The following is a 23,114-nucleotide window of genomic DNA, read 5'->3' as shown; positions in this document are numbered from 1 at the left end:
AGGCAGGGAGAGCCCCACAGTGGGACACTAATTACTTCAGCATTCACAGCTCTGCCATCAAATTTCTGCTCCTACAAACTGTTTGAAACCAGTCAAGGCATGGTAGAGGAGTGAGGCTGTCCTTTCGCTCTGCCTATCACAGTAACACAGTGCTTTATTTGTCACTCAACTTCCTGCCCTACCTGTGAAACGGGAGGAAATCAAATTATTGCTCCTGCTTGGATCCGGTGGTCTCTTAAGAAAAGGACTCAAGTGTAGGCTGGAGTTAGAATTCAGGTTAAAAGGGATGGATGGGGTAGGGTGTGTGTGTGTGTGTGTGTGTGTGTGTGTGTGTGTGTGTGTGTGTGTGTGTGAAGTCCTCCCTTGCTACAAGACAAATTCAAGCTCTGAAAATCCTCTGTCTCAAGCCCAGAACACATGGGCTGGCGCTGTTCTGATTTTTAATAAATGGGCACAAGAGGTGGGGAGGGGATGGGCGCCGACAGGGAGCCGGGAGGCGGCGCGCGCCGCTGCGGAGCGTGACGGCCGCGGTCGCCTAGCAACCGGCGGGCTGCGCGCGGGTCCAGGCGCGGGGGCCGGAGCTGCCGCCGCGCGCCCGGAGCCTCCGGGATCGCGGGAAAACTTTCAGGTTCCTCCGAGCCGAGGTATCGGCGCCAGGACCCGGAGATGCGCCCCGCGGGCTGAGGGCAGACCATGGGGTCGCGTCCCCGCAGGCAGGGTCCCTGGGACCACGGGCGGTGTTCGCGGAAAGTTGGTGCGCACCTGGAGGCTCCTAGAAGATTCCGGGAGGTGTTCGCGGAAAGTTGGTGCGCACCTGGAGGCTCCTAGAAGATTCCGGACCCTTGGGACCAGAGCTCCCTCCAGTTTCTAAAGCAACCCCTTACGCACAGTGGATTGAGGCGGTCCTAAGCGCTCCTGGCTCCAGGTTCACCTAGTCTGATAACCAGGTGACAGAAAACCCGGGCTTTTCTGTGTCTTCACTGATGCTTAACCGCTTCGCCTTCAATGATTGCTATTCAGTTTTTGTTTTCTGCTTTCCTTCCTCTTCCAGAAAGTGATTTTGTGGACGTCTCTCCTGAGCCTTACAGCCCCGAGGAGTTAGGTAAGTCTGATGCTTTTTACACTGGAATCTTGAGTTTGGGGACATCCAAGGAAAATTCCAATGAGGGGTAGGTGGAGAGGATCAGGAGACTCTTCCCAGGGATGCAAGCTGGCTCATTTCTACAGTCTTCTTCTAGCCACTGTCCGTTTCCCATGCATTTGATAGATGGTGGGGGTTGGCCGGAGTGCGTGGGGGGGGGGGCAGTGTGTGTGTGTGGCCAACTCCCCGCTCTTGTGCTTCTGTGAGCACTTTGAACTCATCCTGCCTAGAAGGAGGTGGCGAGGTTACTGAGTATCTTGCCCAAGAAAGACACACTGTGGGTCCAGAAAAGGCCCGGTGGTCATTAACCCACAGGCCTGGGGGCCTGTTTCCTCCCTGCTGTCCATTCATCATTTAGTCTGCAGGCATTTGGAATGGACATTCCATCCTTCTAAGCCTGTGGCTATGAGGAACGCTTTGCGGGTGAATGGAGTCACAGACAGACGTCCCTGTGTGAAGAGTAGGCTGTCTGTACCCCGTGGGTCCCTTAAGGCATCCCTGCTGCCCAGCCTGTCTTGCTGGCCTGTGGTGGGCTGTTCTCTACATCCAGTTCTCAGGGTTGGTTCAGCTACTAAGAGCCTGATCTGCCAAGGTGCCAAGGCCTTCCTGTCTATTCTCTTCTCACCAGCCAGGAAATTCTGCTATCATGTCATGAAGGAATTTTGATAGGAAACAAGAGAAATTGCCCACAGTGTCAGCAGTGTGCAAATATTTGTCCACTGTAAACTTTTCAGTGTGGGGAACTTTGCCTGCTCAGTCTCTTGACCTGGGATGTATATTTTCTCTCTCTTTCTCTCCCTCCCTTCCTCCCTCTTTCTCTGATCCATGGTGGGGGTTGGTCAGAGTGTGTGTGTGTGTGTGTGTGTGTGTACATGCTTGCCACAGCACATGTGTGGAGATGAGAGATTAACCTTACAGTGTTTGACTTCATCTTTCATCTTGTCCAAGACAAAGTCACTCTTCCTCTGGAAATTCTAGACTAGGTAGCCAGAGAGCTTCCGTGTGCTTTGATTTTCCTGACTGCCTCCCAATGCTACAGATGTGTTGGGATGAGAAGCATGTGGGCTACTTGCATCCAGCTTTACACGGGCCCTGGCGGTCCTAACTCAGGTCACCAGGCTTGCAAAGGAAGCTCTTTTAACTACTGAGTCATCTTCCCAGGCCTTGAAGATATGTGTTTTTATGAAATACCCCAGCATTGGAAGAAAAATTCCACCCTAGGAACAACTTTTATTCATTTCTTGACACATGAAAATAGATCTGGAGGCAGGTGTGGTAGTTTATTCCTGTAATCCAAGCACTTGGAAGGCTGAGGCAGAAGGATCACTGTGAATTTGAAGCTAGCCTAAGCTACAGACTAAGACCCTGTCTCAACACAAAAACCAGCCAGAGGTCTGGCTATCAACATAGCATTCTGAGGTAGAGAAGGGTACCTCATCTATGCAAAAAATGTGTTTCTCACAGGTCATGAGGCAGTCATGTCTCTACAAAAGGTGGTTTTTCAAGGCACCATGTCGAATTCTTTCCCCAAACAAAAACTACATCTTTGCTTTGGTTTTGCATAAAGTGACTTATTAGTGGACAGGGACTCGGTGATTGCTCTACACATATGTACCTTTGCACTAATGGCACCTGTGTTAGCATTCCAGTGTGACAGATGCTGTTTAGTTGTCTCATGTCACAGCAAAGCAGAAGCAATGGCAGAATGGTCACTGCACTAAGAAACCTGATTGTTTAACTGCTAAATAGTTTGTACTCAAATAATGATGTGTGTCCCCAGAAAGCAGAGGTGCATGGTCCTGTCTCATCGCCACATCTCCCTGTGGTGTTAATGTACTGGACTTTCCAGCTGAGGTACTGATAATCAGAGCAAGATCTTCAAGTGATCAGTGAGAAAAAGTAACTTTTTCACTCTTCAGTTTAGAATAAGAACCCCCCCCCCATTCTTTTGACATAAGCCTAATTGCTTGAGAGAAGATGAAGGTGTCAGTCTATTTGTACTGATGCAAAAAAATTACTATAGATTGAGTAAATTGTAAACAACAAGGGAATTTATTAGCTCTGGTTAATGTTGTGTAGGTGATTATTTAGGTATCTTCTGAATCAGCCACCTAAGATACTGTGAGGGGCTGTAGACTGAAGGAAGCCTCTAGTCACAGATATTTATCATATATGTCCAGGCTGTTTGGGCATCTGGCATCTCCAAAGGGTTATTCTTCCCTGACAGTGCAGCTGTCTGGATGAGCCTGCATTGTTTCCATGCAATTCAGGTCAGAGGGAGCTCACATTTCTCCCTTGGAAAGAAGCATGATAGTTTTTGATGCTTTGCTTATACACACAGCAGGGAAACTATCTCTTCTAGCAGTGAAGAGCTTGTTAAGCAGCTATTCTTTCTGAACACAAATGCAGAGATTCATCTCGGCTACATTGGAGGAAGGGGTAAGGGAGGTATTAATTTCTTTTCTCATCGCTTTGACAAAATATCTGGCAAAAGCAATTCAAAGGAGGAAGTGTTTATTTTTAGCACATAATTTAAGAAGGGACAGGGTCCATTGTGGCAGGGAAGGTATGGTGGCAAAAGCGTGCATCAGCTGATCACATTGTCTCCTTAGTCAGGAAGTAGAGAATCCGTAGGAAGTAGGATCAAGCCATCAAATCTTACGGCGCACCCTCAGTGACCCACTTTCTCCAGGGTCTCTTAGGGTCCATCCCCTAAAGGTTTTACACCCTTCAAAAACAGCACCACCGGCTGGAGACCAAGGGTTACATGAACCTATGGAGGACATTTAAAAATTAAACCCCAACAGCCTGTTTTATAACCGTTCTTGGCTCTCCTCACCTGGAGAATAGACACTGTGATCTGTGTCCTCCCCATTCCTATAACCTTCTAGTTTACACTGGATGGTCTTTTCTCCACTGGCATGCCCTTTCTTTCCATCTCCATTCTCCCCTGTCTACCTCAGACACATTCTTCAATATCATACCCATATACCATGTCTCCCTAGTTGTTCTCAACATTGGCTGAACATTGAAATCCAGTGGAGGAGCTTTGATAGTTGTAAGACCACATCAGAACCTTGAATTTCTACAGCTCAGTCCCCGGAGATGGTGCAGCCATTAGTGTTTTTGTTTTTTGTCACAACTCAAATGACTTCAGTCTGCAGTTAAGATTAGGCTGCTATAACAAAGACCAAAATGACAATTACTTAAACAGGATCCAGGTTCATCTCTCCTTCCTTTGGAGCAGCAGCAGTCTCATGCTCATACAGTGCCTTCATGTGCTTTAGGTCCTCCAATGCACTTTCCATGTCATGCTCTGAAGTAACTGGTTCAGACCCATGTCACTCCACATTCCATTCAACAGGGAAGATAGAGGGAAAGGACGAGGCAGGGAAAGGACGAGGCACAACTTGAAAAGTAGCACACACCTTTCCTTTACATTCTAGCCTAAACCTAGGTCTGACTGGCTACATATAGCTTCAAGGAGGCTGGAAACTAGGGGGTGGGTAGAATGATTCTGTTCCCAGAAGAATGGTTGAGAGGAGAAAGAGATGCTGGTGACCAGTACTCCTAAGGAGTTATGGGGCTGTGCATCCTAGTGGCTCACAGTGTGTGTCTGGAGGCATTCTGGGTGGGTTTAGATATTAGCTCTACTTGCCTTTTGATCAGGGCAAGTTATCTAATCAGTATCTACATTCATAAGCTAGTTTCTGACACATTTCCGTATCTGCTTATTACCTTCTGCCACTCTGTTCTGTGCCTTAGATAACTTACCTTTTGCTTTGTGTATTACTTTACTCATTACTGTCATCAAATGCCTAGCAGGAAGCAGTTTAAGGAAAGAAAAGGTTTATTATGGCTTACAATTTTTTTATTTAATTTATTTTTTTATTGACAACTTCCATAATTGTAGACAACTTCCATAATTGTAGACAATAAACCATGGTAATTCCCTCCCTCTCCCCACTTTCCCCTTTGAAAACTCCACTCTCCATCATATCTCCTCCCCCCTCAACCAGTCTCTCTTTTATTTTGATGTCATCATCTTTTCCTCTTATTATAATGATCTTGTGTAGGTAGTGTCAGGCACTGCAAGGTCATGGATATCTAGGCCATTTTGTGTCTAGAGGAGCACGTTGTAAGGAATCCTACCCTTCCTTTGGCTCTTCATTCTTTCTGCCATCTATCCTGCAATGGACCCTGAGCCTTGGAAGAAATGATAGAGACATTCCAGTGCTGAGCACTCCTGTGGTCACTTCTTCTCAGTACCATGGTGCCTTCTGAGTCATCCCAAGGTCACTTCCATCTGAAAAGAGAAGCTTCTGTAACCAAAAGTGAGAGTAGCATTAATATATTGGCATGAATATTAAGAGAAGTGCTTACTGGACAGTTTGGGGAGCACAGTATACACATTTAGCCAGACAGCAGCAGATGTTACACCCCTAGGACTCATGACTAGCCCTGTTGTAGGTTTTCAGTATCAGAGTTGCATTTCCTCCCATGGAGTGGGCCTCCAGTCCAATTAGAGAGCAGTTGGTTTCCCCCATAACAGACATACTGTTATTGCACCCATTGGCTCATTTGGCCTGGATGGCCAAATTTAAGGCTTGTAGTGTCCACTGTTGAGTGTCTTCAATGGTGATTTTTCTCTCTCCGATTGAACTGCATGCAGTGTATCTTTTTCAGCTGTCATCTGGTCTATATGGAGAAGGTTTTCAGCTCAGGTCCAGCAGGATTTCTCAGTGACCTTGCAGCCCAAGTATGTGGAGTCTTCAGCAATAGGGTATTACCATCTATTCCTGGTGGGAAACCAAGAGTGTTGGCAATATCCTGTAATGTTTTGGGTTACCAGTGACCCTTCTGGCCCACATTGGAAGATATCCCATCCCTGGCACTGAAAATTTTCTAGTACCAATCTATGACTTCTGAGTGTGCCATTGTCCAAAAAAGTAGGACTCCATATGACTTATTTACATCATCTTAGATTTTGATTAGCCCTCCCTCCACCTTTCCTTTACTCAGTCTCTTCCCCTGACCTCACTTAGGCCTTTTCACCCCCATTAATCTATTCTTCTACTGACATATATGCATAATACCATCCTATTAAGTCCCCCCCCCCTTTATATTCCCTTTATATCCCCTTTCTAGCTTACTGGCCTCTAGGATGGCTGTGTCATGCTGTCCATATGGCTCTACTGAAACTCCTGTAGAGCATCCGATAGAGTGGTCTTCCCCTGTAACAACTGGTCCCTCTGCATTCTAGTAACCTCTCCTTCTAGTTGTATTAAGGTTCTCCAAACAGAAATAGTAGAGCAACTATATATATGGAATTTCTCATAGATCACACATTTTTGAATTTTAGAAGCCCTACAGTATGCTATCTGCAAACTGGAGGCCCTGGGAGATGGATGAGATGGCTCAGTGTAAGTCAGAACCAGGGGGAAGTTCATGTGGAATTTTCAGTCTGAGGCCAAAAGCCTGAAAAATGGGACTGGGAATGCAGGGGTAGTGGGTAAGTATTGGAACATCAATTCACATCCAGAAATTAAAAGGCTATTCTGATACCCTCGGGCTTCTAAACCCCACAAGAACTTTCCCATCCTCCACCACTTTTTGTTACATCAGGTACCTAGGCCAGTTGTTTGGGTCCTCCCCACATGGAGGGCAGAGCGTCCAGTTAGCTGAGCCTTTCCTGTTCTCTCCTATCCCCACAGACACACCCAGAATAAGGCTTCATCAGCTCTAATGGGCATCCCTTAAACCAGTCAAGATGACCCTGTAACCATCACAAGGTGATGGCAGTAACCCCCCTCCTCACCTGTGACCAGCTCCAGGGTGCTTCCTTATCACACTTTGTTTTCCTTTGACCTTGACCATCACACTTTTGTAAGTAATTCTTTCTTCAGACTTTCATCAATCACTCCCTTTGAGCCTTGACTGATGTAGAGGGGATATTAATAGTACTGACCTCAGACCACGGCCAGCCTGAGCTTAGCAATTGACAGTAGCAGCTGACATCAAATGTCTGTCACTAGGCAGATACTCTGATACTTTCAGGCATGGTCAAAACTTTCAGAAACATTTAATTTTCACATAAAATTTCATAATACTACTACTTGGCTTCTTTCCCATGCTGTGTCAGGAGAATGTGTCAAGACTCCAAAGTTGTGAACAAATCTACTCTGAGTCAAAAGCATCATGAATCTTGATTCCCCCATCCCGTCTATGGAGACAAACAAGGAGAAAGGAACCAGGCTTTGCATACACTTGCTCTGTGCCAAGAACCTCACGCAAGGAAACAGTATACCAAGCTTTTAGCTTGGGTTCCAAATCTGGTGTACACAGTGGTGCTCCCAAACAACAATTACCAAGAATCCACTAGGTCATATGACTAAGAAACCATGGCTTTCTTTAAGGTCACCCTCCACTTTTTTGGCTAAGGATCCTCAGGGAAGGGGACTGGCTATTGTAACATCTGTCCATGAATCCAGTGTGCCTCGGTGAATGGTATGATAAGTGTTGTCTGTCCTCTTTTCTCCTGAAACTGGTAACCACCTGACACTGGCCATGGCTGTCCCTGCTCATGGCTGAACCTAATACTTGGCCTTGGCTGGCTGACAGTCTGCCTAGTGGCCAGTGCCCTGTGCTCTCTGGCTGCTGGCGTGAGAACACTGTTCCCTTGGGTACACTTGCAGCTTCAGATTAAGGCTAGGTCTTTCTGATCACTGCACAAGCCCAAACTCACCCTAGGGCCTGGGATCTGCTTAGCCATCTGCCTAGCTCTGAGCTTGCCTTAGGCCCACCCCAGATGCACTGCAGAGCTCCCCACCCCTTGGAAGACTATTCATCCTGCCATCCTTCTTGGAAACGCTAGACAGATCTTCTGAGAGGGCTGGAGGTTTTTCTCCAGTTTAACTTTTTCTCCTGCTGATTGACAGTGGAAAATTCAATTCCCTTCACAGGAAACCTCACCCTACCACAGGGTGTGGTCCAGCCGCCTAACTCCAGCAAAACAATCATAGAAGAGTTCAATGTTATTACTGCTCCCCACATCTGGGCAGCTCAATCTCTTCCATGATTAATCCCTCCCTCCCTCCCTCCCTCCCTCCCTCCCTTCCTTCCTTCCTTCCTTTCTCTCCCTCTCTCTCTCTCTCTCTCTCTCTCTCTTTCTTTCTTTCTTTCTTTCTTTCTTTCCTTATTTAAGAGAGAGAGAGAGAGAGAGAGAGAGAATGGACACACTGGGGCCTTCAGCTACTGCAAATGAACTCCAGTCCAGATGCATGTGCCTCCTTGTGCATCTGGCTTATGTGGGTACTGGGGAATTGAACCTTTGGCTTTGTAGGCAAATGCCTTAACCACTAAGCCATCTTCTCCAGCCGGTGATTAATCTATTTTGAATATATTAAAAACTCAGTGAAACCCATGAAGTTATTTTCATTTTAGGGAGAGAAAATAGGAGTGCAAAGAAATTGTTATCTACCCCATGGTACACAGGCTTAGAATGGACACATCATCTCTGGCTGTGGAGCCAATTTCAGTTTTCTGGAGAGGAGAGTACATAAGTTGCCCTTAGGAGATTCTGTTGAGGGTCAGGCAAATTAGTATGTATAAAATATAGCCAGCTATGGATTAAAAACCTGTGGATTCAACCAACTGTGGGCAGAAAATTTATTCTTTAAAATTTTCTATGGTGATGATGCACAGAATTTTTTTCATTATTTCCTAAATAATATAGTGCTGACACACTCTTAACATAGAATTTGCACTGTATTAGCTATTACAAGTGATTTAGGGATAATTTAAAGTGTGAGAAGGACACACTTCCGGCCAAGATGGCGACCGCCTAGCTGTGCTGCAAATACCGGGGAAAGAAAGATAGATGCAGATCCTAAGGAGAGAGCTGCCCCAACATACCTCAAAAGGGGCCCGACTGAAACTAAGGACAACTGGCGAAACAAGCAAGGGTGATGTTTTCCTGTGAACTGGATACCAGCACAAAGGGGAAGGAGACCAACATAGAGAAAAATCAACTCCTAGCAAATCAGAGCCAGAGCCTCAGAGGCCCCCAAAACCTCAGCACTGAAGCAGACCAAAAATGAACCCAACATGGCTCAGGGAAATTTTGCGGAAGAGGGGGCGGAAAGAATGTCAGAGCCACATGTTGGGTCATGATATGCAGAGACATTTATCGTACCAATAACTTTGGGCTCACTCCACAATGCACGACCCATTTACATCAACAAGGACTGTCCATTGGGAGGGAGTAGATCATGGATGAGCCTAAACACTGACTGTATTTGCTGAAAAGAAAACTACTAAATTAAATTTTTAAAAAAAGTGTGAGAAGGGTGATGCCCATGGATTACATGCAAAAGCTCATGTGGATTTTGTTTTCTGGGGAATCCTTAAATAAGTCCCCCATGACTATGGAGAGATGGCAGTATCATTTGTTGTTGAATTGATGAATTAATGACACTTGTTCAAGGCTATGTATATTTGATTTTCTTTAGATCACCAAAAAATAATCAAATGCTCCAAAAGAATCTTCCACAATGGGGTATATAAAGCAACAACCACAGAAGCTCCTCTTTACTCTCTTTATATAGTTCCTGCTCTGCAGCACAGCATAGAGTCCCTGGAATATGGAAGCACCCATGGTTTCATAGTGCTGACCCACGTACAAAGGAGACTGAGTCTTCACAGAGCATGCTTCCCAGCAGGGCAATGGAGGCCTGTCATAGAGTGGAAGCATGTGGAGGGAAAGGGGACTCAGACCAAGGTGAAAGTCAGTACTGGTTCACCACAGATGTGTCTACAGCATGTTGCAGTGCCTTGCCCAACAGGTGATATCATTTGGGTGGGAGAGACAATGCCATACACTCTAGGAGATGATTGCCCACTTTAGCTACAACAAAAGAAAAAGAGCCAAGAAGGACTATGGAATTATGGGATCATAATTCACACACGGAGGGAAAAAGAAAAGGGTGTTTTTCTCTGCTAGAAATAGGAGACCATGGCTAGTCATTCCTAAATGCAAAAAAAAAAAAAAAAAAAAAAAAGGCATGGCTCCATAAAAACAGTGATATTTCACTGATAGTTAAGCACTTTGGGGCTTCAGAAATGTGGAAACCACACTAAATCTTTTTAAGGATGCTATGAGTGTGGTTTCTGGGTCACAGATTTGCTGGCTGGTTATCCTGGTAGGTTCCCTGTTAATGTTTCTCATATCACTCAAATTCATTTTGCTGTGGGTGGACACATTAGGTCAACCTGCTGCCTTACCCTCCCTTCTTCCCTGTCCTCCCCCATCTCTGTACCTGCCTCTGTTGGCTCTGGCCAATATCCTCCCCTCACTCCCCCCGTACTCTCTCCTTCTTTTTTCCATCTTAAGCTGGAATAGGGACAGAAAAGGCAGTGCTTGTCTTCCTAGGGCCCTCTGCCAGAAAATGGAGCAGGTCAAATTATAAAAAGGGATAAAAAAAGAATGTTCCTTGGCAAAATGGGGAAAACAGATGTTCAGGGACAGTTTGGCTGTCTCTGGCTGCCTGCTGGAGCACACCCATTCCAGAATTGCTGGAAGTAAGCATTCATGTCAACAGTGCAATTGTGTCATTAACTGAACATCAAATGCATCTACGTATTTATTTCTCCTTCATTCTCTTCTCCCTGGGACCTTCGACCCCACACATCTAGTTTTAGCAAGATGTTAGACCACCAGGTTTCAACATTATTTTCAACTTCTTTTTAGAGGTTTAAAAGAAATCTGAGAAGAGTGAATGTTATGAGTCCTTCAGGTCATTTTCTAACAGGACTTGTTCAATTTGGTTTGTATTTTCTACTACTTTTTATGTATAGTTTCTTTCCCTCTGTCGGATTCCCTTTTCACATCATTTTCTGATTTTCTTAATGCTTCTTGGAATTCATCCTTGCATCTCTTATGTTTTCATTGAGCTTAGCCAGCTGGTTATTGTGGTCCTCTTTTTTTCCCCTCTTCTTCAGATCAGTTACCTGTCTTGGAATCCTTCCTGGCTCTTTTTTTTCTATTAGGTCTAATCTAGCAAGGACAACATTCATATGATTATCGGCCCTTTGTTGCTTTTCTGCAAGTTCTGCTATTTGCTTGGTCAGGGTTGCATAGCTTGTGTCTTCATTTTGGGGCTCTGATCCTATTGTCTTTTCTATGTTTTGATTAGAGATATCCATTGTGGGACTAGGTAATCTTGTTGGATTTACTTGCATTTGATTTTTCATGTTACTCCTTTTGTGCTGTGGTCTGCCCATCACAGTGGAGGAGTCTTATTTAATTTAGGAGGAAGGTGTAGTCTACACACTTGAAGTGTCTTCAGTGATTATTCCCTTTGATGTTTGCTTCCATTAGGCTTCTGATGGCAGTGGGGCCTGCCTGTTTAGAGGGAAGGAGCCTGTGAAGCTCTGGTGGGGGCCTTGGGACCTAAGGAAGGGGCTTGTTGTTCTGTGATTTGAGGCATGGGACTGCATGGTCAGGTGGCCCAAAGGGACAGAGGGTGGGGGAATGGGACAAAGTAGACTGGTGTTGTGGCTGGGATGTGGGGGGGGATGGGAATGCATGGTGGTTCCGTGATGCTAAGGGTGAAGGGATGGGACAGCAGGTCCCTTGGGACCCTGTAGCAAGGATGAGGATATGGGACTGCTGTGGGTCAGGTGACACTAGAGGGGTTGTGGAGGTCCCCTGTGGTGGGAGAGCCTGAGGGAACCCCTAGCTTGCTGGCCTGGGTTCAAGCACAGAGGGGCAGTGGCATGTGGAGGTCCCTGGTGGTGGTGGGAGGCGCGGGGGAGTGCTAGCCTGCTGACCTGGGTCTGCCTAAGGAGGTGGGGGTGGTGGCCAGTGGGACAGCATTCACACTAGGGGGGTGCTAGCCTGCTGGCCTAGGTCCATGCATGGGGGTGAGGGGCAGCAGTGAGGGGGATGGTGTTCCAGTGTGGAGGCCCCCTGGGGGAACATTAACCTGCTAACCTGGGTCCACACCTAGGAGCGAGGGGTGGCAGCCTGAACGCTAGCCTGCTGGCCTGGGATGGTGTTTACCAGCTTGGAGTCCCACCTGGAGCTATGCTAGCCTGGGACGCCTTGCCTGCGGTTAGTGCAGGAGGAACCTGAAGCTGGGACGCTGCTTGAGGGGATTGGGGCACTGGTGAGCTACATGAGAATGTGGGAATCAGTGGATTCCCTACTTTGCTCCTCTACACCCTCCTACTGGAAGTCTGTTAGAGTCTGCCTACCCCTAGAAGACCCAATGAACCCTAAATATCTTGCCTTTCCTTCCCCAGGAGGTGCGGTGCACTTAGGCAGAGGCAATCTTAACCGGATGTCCTCTAACAGGAAATGTTTCACGGAAATTTCTGGTTCTAGAGAAAACAGAAAGGACCCTGGGAGTAGATCTGGTCTGCCATAGATTTGGAGGGTGCAGGGTTGGGGTGGGACAGGGCTCCAGAATGATGGTCTGCTGTGAAATTTATAAACCTGCCACACTTTTCTGTCTCTGTTTCTACAGGTTCAATGTTGACCATCAAGTAATGCCCACTATGACCAGTTAGCTCAAACTTTCTCCTTTTAATAATAGACAATTTTCTTTTGGAGTTTTGCTGCCATATTTCCTATATTCAAAAGGAAATGTCAGACTGAAGGTCTGCTAAGGATGAAGGACCAAATGCCCGGTACTTCCATGTCTTTATCAGACTCTGTGCGGGTTCACCCAGGTGTGCTAGCGGCTCCTCCACAGCACCTCCCATTGTGTAGGAGTTACAAGGATCAAAGAAGGAGTGTATCTGAAGCATTTAATAAACACTCCTCATCCTGTTGCTTGCTACCACTCCCTGGTCACTTTTAAATTCAGCTTCTCTTCCTGAGTGATGTTTGCTGTTTCTTCTTTCCCCATCTGTTTACCTAGTGACATTGAAAGAGGAGAAAAGGAATGGAGGAAAAAATCAACTACAAACATCCAAAGCCAGAGCCATCAGTAGAAAACTGAAGCTTAGATGTGTTAAAGTCACCTATGGAAAGCATAGAGCCATGCTTCTATTCTTCTCATTGTAACATCCTTACGTACTGTCCTCAGACTCTAAAACCCAAACTGCTGATTCTTGTAGCAGATTCTTGGAAGAACCATAATATGCAACTAGCCTTATTTGATTGCAAAACCATAGGTAAGCAGCTGGTAGACTTCATATGAGAAGACCAGTGTTGAGAAAAGTTAACAATGTGGGAACTTTGGTTCCTTTAGGGCAATGGGTGCTATCTGGCTGTGTAAGCTTGGACAGGTTCTCTGACCCTGTTGGCTTGTTTCTTCATTTGTGATATAAGAATGAAAAAACATGTATGCATGCCATATTAGAGCATATGGTGAACACATCATGACATTCAAATGGAGTTGCAGACTGTCTCTATGAGGTTATAGCTGTTTGAGCTCATAGAGCAACAGATTTTCATGTGAGTGATAGTGCTAGGTTATATATTCCTATGTAGATTGGTTTAGATTCCTATTGTGTTGCAGCTGCCTACGTACAGTGACCTGTAGAGTAACATGTTGTATAAGTTTACAGCCAGAGAGCAATGGGCCTTGCCAGGTAGCTCAGGTGTGTACAGGCACTGGCAGTTAGGTTACGTTGTTTTCCACTCTGGTGTCTGTAACATTCCACACACTAATGGAATCTCTTAAGAAGATATTTCTTGACTCACATCCCACTGTTAAGGGATGCATAACTGTGCTGACATTACAGGGCTACTGGGAGGAAGTAAGCCAGGTAACACATGTAAAGTGCTTAGCATTCCCTAAGGGATTGAAATTGTTGGAGTCACTTTGGTGAGTATAAGGGAGCATGGCACTCCAGGGAAGAGGGACTCATCTCAGTCACTGAGGTGAAGGGAAAGTCAGGCAGGATTCATGGATGAAACCCTCCTGCCAGTGTGACTGGTGTGAGCTAAGGCAGAAGTGAGAAGCATTGTGTCTACCTCAGAACACCAAGTGGCTGCCCCAGCGAGCCTCTCTGTGCTGAATATTGGAATGTGGATCAGTGAGGGTCAATCTTCTCCCACATACAAGCCCGGACTAGCATGGAAGCCACACGGTTGACCCTGTTGGCTGCTTCTGCATATGCTGTGCATGTCCTGATGCCTGACAGATTCCATTTGTCCTCAAATTAGTAAGGTTCAGTAGGACAAAGCTGTCACCACATGCTCTCTTGATTTTCACTCTCCCATGCTTGTTACCATTACTGCTTCTTTACTGCTATTGGCTTCCTGTGGCTGATGCCTATTGTTTGCCTAGTGAAAGGCTCCTTGACTGGACCTGTCATGTCCTGGTTCACTTATTTTCAATGCTGCTCATATTAACTTGATTTCAGGGCCCACTAAGAGGTTTCTGGCTACCTTGTGTGAGGCATTGTGCTAGAGCACTATGGTGCTAGGACAGAATAAGCCTATACCTCTTCGCATATTTGAAGCCAGCCATCCTGTAGTGTCATAATCTCTGTTCTCCAAGGTAGGGCAGTTTGATTGTTCTATCCATTCCATTTGCTCAGTATCTTCATTCTAGGTGAGGGAAGTTTCCCTAAAGACCTGCCTGTAAGGCTGGAGAGATGGTTTAGTGGTTAAGTGCTTGCCTGTGAAGCCTAAGGACCCTGGTTCAAGGCTTGATTCCCCAGGACCCACATAAGCCAGATGCACAAGGTGGGGCATGCATTTGCAGTTCGTTTGCAGTGGCTGGAGGCCCTGGTGTGCTCATTCTCACTCTATCTGCCTCTTTCTCTCTCTGTTACTCTCAAATAAATAAAACAACAATAACAACAAAAAACCCTGCCCTGGACACTGAGCACATGGCTCATACAGTCCATAGTTAACAGGGCCATCACCCTTTAGGCTCAATCCCCTGCCTGAGTTGTTACCAACAATGAATTAATTCTGATTTAACTTTTTATCAGCATACTTAAAATAGTTTACATAGCTCATTTTTCCAGTTTTCTTTTTTAGGGTGACTTATGATATTTTCCCTATTTGTGGGTATGAAGGGACAAAGATCTGATATGTATGCCCATCCTCTATGCTCCTGCATCTACTCCAAACTCCATAATTCAATAAAAGGAAACTGTCTACCCCAACACTAATTAACACTCCTGTAAAATGATAGCATTCAGTAAGAAAATACCAAATACATTGTAATATTTACTTTTCTCATTGCTATGACAAAACACCTGACAAAAGCCAAGTTCAAGAATGAAGAGGGTGCCATGTGTGGTGGCGCACACCTTTAATCCCAGTACTCGGGAGGCAGAGGTAGGAGGATCACCATGAGTTTGAGGCCACCCTGAGATTACATAGCGAATTCCAGGTCAGCTGAGATACAGCGAGACTCTACCTTGAAAAACCAAAAAAAAAAAAAAAAAAAAAAAATAATGAAGGGGATGGTGGAGAGATGGCTTAGCACTTTGCATTTAAGGCATTTACCTACAAAGCCTAAGGACCCATGTTTGATTCCCTAGTACTCATGTAAGCCAGATGCACCAGGTGGCACATGTGTCTAGAGTTCGTTTGCAGTGGCTGGAGGCTGTGGTGTGCCCATTCTCTCCATTTCTATCTGCTTCTTTCTCTCTCTCTCTCCAAAAAAACAAGCAAATTAAAAAATATATTAAAACAAAAATGAAGGGTTTATTTTGGCTCCCAGATTGAGGGAACAGTCCATCATGACAGATGTCAGGAGCATGAAGTTTCTGGTCATGTTGTATCCCCAGTCATATAGCAGAGAGAGCTTAATGCTGGCACTTTCTTCTTTTTATTTTATCTGGGACCCTAGCTCATGAGATGGGGCCACGTATATTCAGGGTGGGTCTTTCTCATAGATACACTAAGAAGTATGTTTTCATGGTGATTTTAAATCTAGTCACATTAGCAATGAAGATTGACCATCATACATGTTAATACAAACAACTGGTAGTGATGGAAGCAGGTCATTTTCTGTTTTTAGTAGGACTCAGTTGAAGCCTCTAAGCTAGAGCAAGTGTTGCTGGTGGTTTCTGGGTGTTTATAGATTCTTAGCACCTTATTCAAAGAATTGGAAAAGATACACACAAAAAGTAAAGCAGTAAAAAACTTTATTAAGAGTAAAGATACTAAACTGGGCGTGGTGATGCATGCCTATAATCCCAGCACTCAGGAGGCAGAGGCAGGAAGATCACCATGAGTTTGAGAACATCCTGAGACTACATGGTGAATTCCAGGTTAGCCTGGGCTACAAAGAGTTCTTATCTTGAAAATAAAAAAATTAATAAATAAAAAGAGCAAAGAAACTAGAAAAATTTCATGCCAGGGATGGGATACCTTCCAGTGAGTTGTTGGCCAGAGAGGTCCCTGATACTCCCCTAAAACATTCTAGCCCATTGCCAAGGCTCTTGGTTTCCCACCAGGAATAGATGATAAGATCCTATTGCTGAAGACTCCACATGCTTGGGCTGCAAGGTCACTGAGAAATCTTGCTGGAGCTGAGCTGTAAACCTCTTCCCTGTAGACCAACTGAGAGAAAGCTGGAAAAAGCTACACTGCATGCAGCCCTATGAGAGAGAGAAGTCATCAGTGGAGATAAACAACAGTGGATGCTGAAAGCCTTAAGTTTGGCCAGCCACACCAAATGAGGCAATAGGTGCAACAGTGGCAGTTCTGGTGTGGGGGTAACCAACTACTCACTAATTGAACTGGCGGCCCACTCCATGGGAGGGAATACATGCCTGGTTCTGAAAACCTATGAGGAGAGAAGTTATGAGCCCTAGAGATGTAATGCCTTCTGGTGTTTGCATGTGTTATGCTCACCAAACTGCCCAACAAGCACTTCTCTTAACATTCATACTCATATATTAATGTTACTTTCACTTTTGGGTCAGAAAAGCTTCTCTTTTCAGATGGCAGTGACCTCTGGGATGACTCAAAAAAGGCACCATAGTGCTGAGAAGAGGTGACAGAGGAATGTTCAGCACTGAAACATCTCTATCACACCCTTCAAAGCTAAGGGTCCATTGAAGAAGAGGTGACAGAAAGAATATAAGAGCCAAAGAAAGGGTAGGACTGCTTACAATGCCATCATCCACACATAAAATGGCCTGGATATCCATGACCTCACAATGCCTGGTACTACCTAAACAGAATCCTCCTAACAGGAAAAGATGCTGACATTAAAATAAAAGAGTCTAATTGAGAGGGAGAGGGGATATGATGGAGAGTGGATTTGTGAAGAAGAAAGTGGGGGGGGGGTTATCATGGTTCACTGTCTATAGAAGTTGTCAATAAATTTTTTTTTAAAAAAAAAAGAGTAAAGAGAAAGAATACTGCCACTAGTGGTAGTGGGCCACCTGAGTGGGCAAGTACTGGAAGGCCCCTGGGTTATTGCCTGGGACTTCTTTTTAAGGAGTCCATGTAAAAGAGAGGCCATGTAAGGGCATTGTTCGGGAAGCTCTCTATTTTGATTGTCAGACTGAAGTTAGATAACCTTTTTTCTAATGCAAATATCTCTTCTCATGATGCATCTGATTTTAATAATATGAATGCCTCATTATGAATAGAAATAAGATGGTAAATAGAGGATTCTCCCTAAAATTTCACTTAGAGGACACAGTTTTCCTTACTGCACCTGCACCCAAAACCAGTCCAGGTTGGACGATTCCCTACTGTTTCTATCCTTGATATATATAAAATCATAATTTAAAATTCACTTATTTATTTGAGAGAGAGAGAAAGAGGCAGAAAGGAAGAAAGAGATGATGAATGGGTGCCCCAGGGCCTCTAGCCACTGCAAATGAATTCTAGACACATGTGCCACCTGTGCATCTGGCTTTACTTGTGCACTGGGGAAATGAACCTGGGTCCTGAGGCTTTGTAAACAAGTGCCTTAATTGCTAAGCCATCTCTCCTGCCCTGAAATCATATTTAAATAGAAGCTGACTACAAAAGAGGAGTAATAAATGGTTTCTAAAGTAGTTCCATTGTTTGGAGTGGGGTACATGTGCAGCTAGATGTAGGTGGGGGGAGTCACAGGATACCAACAGGTTGCTAAGTGCATGGTGAGGGAAGGATGTGTTGGTGTTCTGAGTTGCTGAGCTGTTCTGGGCTTGCCTTTCTCAAAAGGACCACTCTTGGGTAAGATGTTTTGGCCAGAGACATTTACTTTGAAGTTGTTTCCATTGAATCCTTTTGTTATTTATTCCAGATGATTGGTGTGTGTTTTGCTTTGTTTCCTTTGAAACCCATACTGTGTATCTTACATTATACGGCCTGAGTAAAAAGGAACCTTTCCTCATCACCTTGGTATAGGAAGTGGGTGACATTCTTAAAGACCTCCTATCCATCATGGGATACCTACAGGAACTGTTCAACCTTTCCTCCTGTAAGTTCCTCATACTTCTTGGAGAATTCTCTACCTGTTTGCTCTGGCTGCTGGACTCTTCCATTTCTTCACATGGCTGAAGCTTCTTGCCCTGTGGGTGTCTACTTAAATATTACCTCCTTGGCCAGGCGTGGTGGTGCAGGCCTTTAATCCCAGCACTCAGGAGGCAGAGATAGGAGGATTGCTGAGTTTGAGGCCCCCCTGAGACTACAGAGTGATTTCCAGGTCAGCCTAAGCTAGAGTGAGACCCTACCTTGAAAAAGAAAGAAAAAAAAAAAAAACCTCCTTGAAGAAATCTTTATTTTGTTCCTTTGAACAAAAGCCATCTGTCCACTTATTGCTAATCCATCTATAATGTCAACCTTCTCCTTTTCTTCATCACTAGGAGCCAAATTCTTAGCTATAGATTTATTTATATATATTTTTAGATTTATTTATATGTTTTAGGAAGACAGAGCCCCTGCCAGGATATTTACAAACCTAGCAAGGTGCCTGGATTCTCAATATAATCAATGATATTTATTAAATGAACAGTGGAATGAAGAACTGGATGAAGAATGGATGAATCCTTCTTCCATCTTCTTTTATGTTATCAGCTAATATTTGTTTAGTTATTCATTTTCTAGTTATATCTAATTATTCTCTTCTCCTCCTTCTCTTTCTTCTCCTCTTCTCCCTCCCCTCCCCTTTTCTTCCCTCCTTTCCTCCCTACCCTTCCTCCCTCTCCTTTTCCCTACCTCTTCGTCCTTCTTCTTCTCTTCTTTTTTTTTCTTCCCTTGGACTGTTGTAAAGACTCTGTTCTTCATAGAATGATATGGCCTCTATCACAGACATAGAATGCTTACTGATTTTCAGACGAATAACTTACAGAAGATTTAAATGTCAATTCCCTTGATTTTATGCTGTGAAATGATTTATTTTCCTCCTAGATGGAGCCATTTCCTGTGGCAGGAGCCGTCCAGAATGGTGTGGATTTTCCCACTTCCCTGTCTTTCTTGGCTTTTAAAGCGTGAGTGCTGCTGCTATGTGGTGCATATTCTGGGAGAAGAGCAGAAAGTGCGGTTCAGATCATGGAGGAGCCTGTTCCTTCTGGTGTTTTCTTTAGTTTGGTATTACCATGATAGAATTTCAGGGACTGGAGAGATAGTTCTGTGGTTAAAAGTGCTTGCTTGCAGCTGGGCGTGGCGGCACATGTCTTTAATCCCAGCACTTGGGAGACAGAGGTAGGAGGATTGCCATGAGTTTGAGGCCACCCTGAGACTACAGAGTGAGTTCTAGGTCAGCCTGGGTTAGAGTGAGACCCTACCTCGAAAAACCAAAAAATAAAAAATGAAAATAAAAGAAAAAAGTGCTTGTTTGCAAAGCCTGCCAGCCCTGGTTCAATTCCCAGATACTTGTCTAAAACCAAATCCCCCAAAATGGCACAAACATCTGGTATTTCATTTGTAGTGGCACAAGGTCCTACCCCCCTTCCCATAAAAATAAATACTTTAAAAAAATTTATTGATTGATTTAAAAAATATTTTATTTTTATTATATTTATTTACTTGAGAGAGAGAGAGAGATACAGAAATAGGCAGGTAGAGAGAGAGAGAGAATGGGTGCACCAGGGCCTCCAGCCACAGCAGAGGAACTCAAGATATATGCACCCCTTGTGCATCTGGCTTGCATGGGTCATGGAGAGTTGAACCTGGGTCCTTTGGCTTTGCAGGCAGTGCCTTAACTGCTAAGCCATTTCTCCATCCCTCATTGACTTTTTTATAAAGAGATTGTAGTCTTACATCCCCTCTCTCCTGCACCCAAAGGGTACCCCTCAATGGGGTTATTGGTATTTATTATAGGGTCCTATAGGCCTTAGTCTCTGAGGAAGGGCAACAGTGCCTGAGCTATTCAAACTCACCCTGAGACTCTTACAGTCTTCCCACTCCCTCTTTTGACTGCAGTATTCCCCGAGCCTTGGCAAGCATGATAGAGACCTGATTTAGTGTTGAGTTCTCTATAGCCTTTGGATCTCTGTTTTAATGAGGTTTGAGTGACCACAGTGTCTGTGGCCATCTCCCTGGGACTAGTTTTCAGACTAGCTGTGAAAGCAGTACTGGTGTCACCGCTTCCTCTGCAGTCACTTCTGGGCCCCGGCAGATGTGGTGGAGGTGACCCCTCTCATGTAGGCAGTTGGCTATCTAGCTCAGGCTGACCTGGATCTCACTCTGTAAAACCAGGCTGACCTTGAATTCACAGCACGCCTCCTATCTCTGCCTCCCAAGTGCTAGGATTAAAGGCGTGTGCCACCACGCCCACTTTGGTTATCTATTCTTGGTATATTGATGTGCTTTGTTCAAAATGGTGATTACAATCCCTTGTAGCTGCTCAGTGCATTGTGACTTGTGTCTAGTTATTGTGAAAATCCTTCTGTGTTTTTGAGATAGTATCTCATCACATAGCCCTGGCTTGAAAGTCTAGCCTGGAACTCAGCCTTCCAAGTGCTGGAATTACAGATTTTGTCACCATGCCAAGCTCACAATCTTCATCTCAATAGTGGCTTTACATTATTGTTTTAGAAACTCAGTGTAATCAGTTTTAGAAACAAAAATATATTTATATCTTTACTAGGAATAAAATAATCAACTCTGGTTAGTGTTTGTTCATAGAAAGAAAAGAAGGTAGTGATTCTGCTCTCCTGACAGATGATAGGGTGAACAAAAGCGGCACTGCTTACTAGTATGTGACTGGATTCACCCAACAACTCCAGGGAGTGATGTTATGATGAGATGCTTGGCAGCCTCTTTATTGAGCAACAGCAATTAATTAACCTACTTAGTGGTTCTCAGCCAGGGGCGGTTTAGTAAAGGACATTTGGCAATTGTTGGAGAATATTTTTATTTTTTTTTCTTTTCACAATTTTTATTTAACATTTTCCATGATTATAAAAAATATCCCATGGTAATACCCTTCCTCCCCCCCCCCACAATTTCCCCTTTGAAATTCCATGGAGAATATTTTTTGTTCCTATATGGGGGTAAAGGGTGGTTTCCACTGGCCATCCGATCATGTACAGGACAGTACCTCACAATCAAAAATTACTAGCCTGGTGCCACTAGGTGCCCAAGGCTGGGAAACCCTGAACTGACCTAACCTGCCAGTGAGAGAAGTTATGAGCTTCTTAGTAGCAATCTGAATAAAAGTCATTTGGGCTGGGAGATGGCTCAGCAATTAAGGGTGCTTGCGAAGCCTACTGCCCTGGGTTTGATTCCTTTAGTACCCATGTAAATCCAGATGAACAAAATGGCTTATGCGTCTGGAGTTTATTTGCAACTGGCAAGTGGCATGCCCATTCTCTTCCACTCTCTCTCTGCCCACAAATAAATTTAAAAATAAATAAGGATCATCTATTGAATATTTGCTACATGCCTGGCTCTTTTTTTTTTTTTTTTTTTTTTTTTTTTTTTGGTTTTTTGAGGTAGGGTCTCACTCTAGCCCAGGCTGACCTGGAATTCACTATGGAGTTTCAGGGTGGCCTTGAACTAGTGGCATTCCTCCTATCTCTGCCTCCTGAGTGCTGGGATTAAAGGCATGCGCTACCACGCCCGGCCTGCCTGGTTCCTTATATTCCCAGGAATCTAGTCTCCTTTAGGACCTCACCACAGGTGTGTGTGTGTGTGTGTGTGTGTGTGTGTGTGTGTGTGTGTGTGCCCATTGTCTCTACTCCTGCTTGTCATATGTTTTTCTCTGGACATGATCTTATCTGCCTTTTTTCTTGTATTTTATATGATATGGCTCAACTTATATGTTAAGTGCGTATTAGGTAGTAACAGTCATAGGAGACAGCAGTGAGGCAAGGAGAGGTGGGTGTGTCACTATGGGTGTGAAACTGAAAGCAGTCAGCCAAGCAGGCCTCAGACTAACTTAGTAAGTGAGCACGCCACTCTCCCAGCCGTGGTGGCACACAGCCTGGCCCTTGGTGGCTACTTAGTACATGTTGGTTGGGAAATGTATTCACAATTGACCTGGAGTCCTTGGGCAAGCTTCAACTAGAGGAGGGTTTCCAGTTGATCCATGCTGTTATATAACACCCAGTTCTTCCCAGGAGCAGTTTCCTCATCCATAGGCACCTGACATTTCCAAAATTTCAGAGATATCTCACCTTGGATGTCTTCCATCTGCCCTCTGCATGCTCCTTCCTCTTTCTTTGTTTTTCCCTCTTTCAAGCTTCTCAGCCTGCCCCTGGCAGAGGCCCTTCCCTTGCCTCTCCCTTTCCTCCCAGCACCCAGCACCCTACAGGCATTCCTAGCTTTCCCTGAATCATGCCCCTGTCAACACTGCAAGATGGGGGCAGGGCAAGTGCCTGGCTCTCCAGAGGAGCCATGTACCATGTGAAAGGCTTATTCAAGAGCATGATTTTATATTTGGAAACAAGCTTGAGGGAATAAAATCAACAACCATTGTCTTTGTAAAACAGAAGACTGAAAGAAAGCTTGAAAGAATTTTTTTTTTTTTTTTTTTTTTTTTGCCAGATAATATAGCAGTGGCCCCTTATCCAAGGAAGGTATCTTTCAAGACAACTTCTGGGTGCCTGG

At 44.8% G+C, this 23,114-nt stretch overlaps 1 protein-coding gene across 1 annotated transcript in view; it reads left to right on the top strand.

The window, feature by feature from the left end:
• Window positions 1-773: 773 nt before the first annotated feature.
• Amotl1 (angiomotin like 1) overlaps window positions 774-23,114 on the top strand; it is a 143,741-nt gene continuing 121,400 nt past the window's right edge. The window contains exons 1-2 of the mRNA XM_045146458.1: window positions 774-947; window positions 1,052-1,102. The gene's annotated coding sequence lies outside the window, so the exon portion shown is untranslated. The remainder of the gene's footprint in view (window positions 948-1,051; window positions 1,103-23,114) is intronic.

Source organism: Jaculus jaculus, chromosome 3, assembly GCF_020740685.1.
Source record: "Jaculus jaculus isolate mJacJac1 chromosome 3, mJacJac1.mat.Y.cur, whole genome shotgun sequence".
In the NCBI taxonomy this organism is placed as follows: domain Eukaryota; kingdom Metazoa; phylum Chordata; class Mammalia; order Rodentia; family Dipodidae; genus Jaculus; species Jaculus jaculus.
The sequence above is the reverse complement of the archived record's forward strand: the minus strand, read 5'-3'. Positions and strand labels throughout refer to the sequence as shown.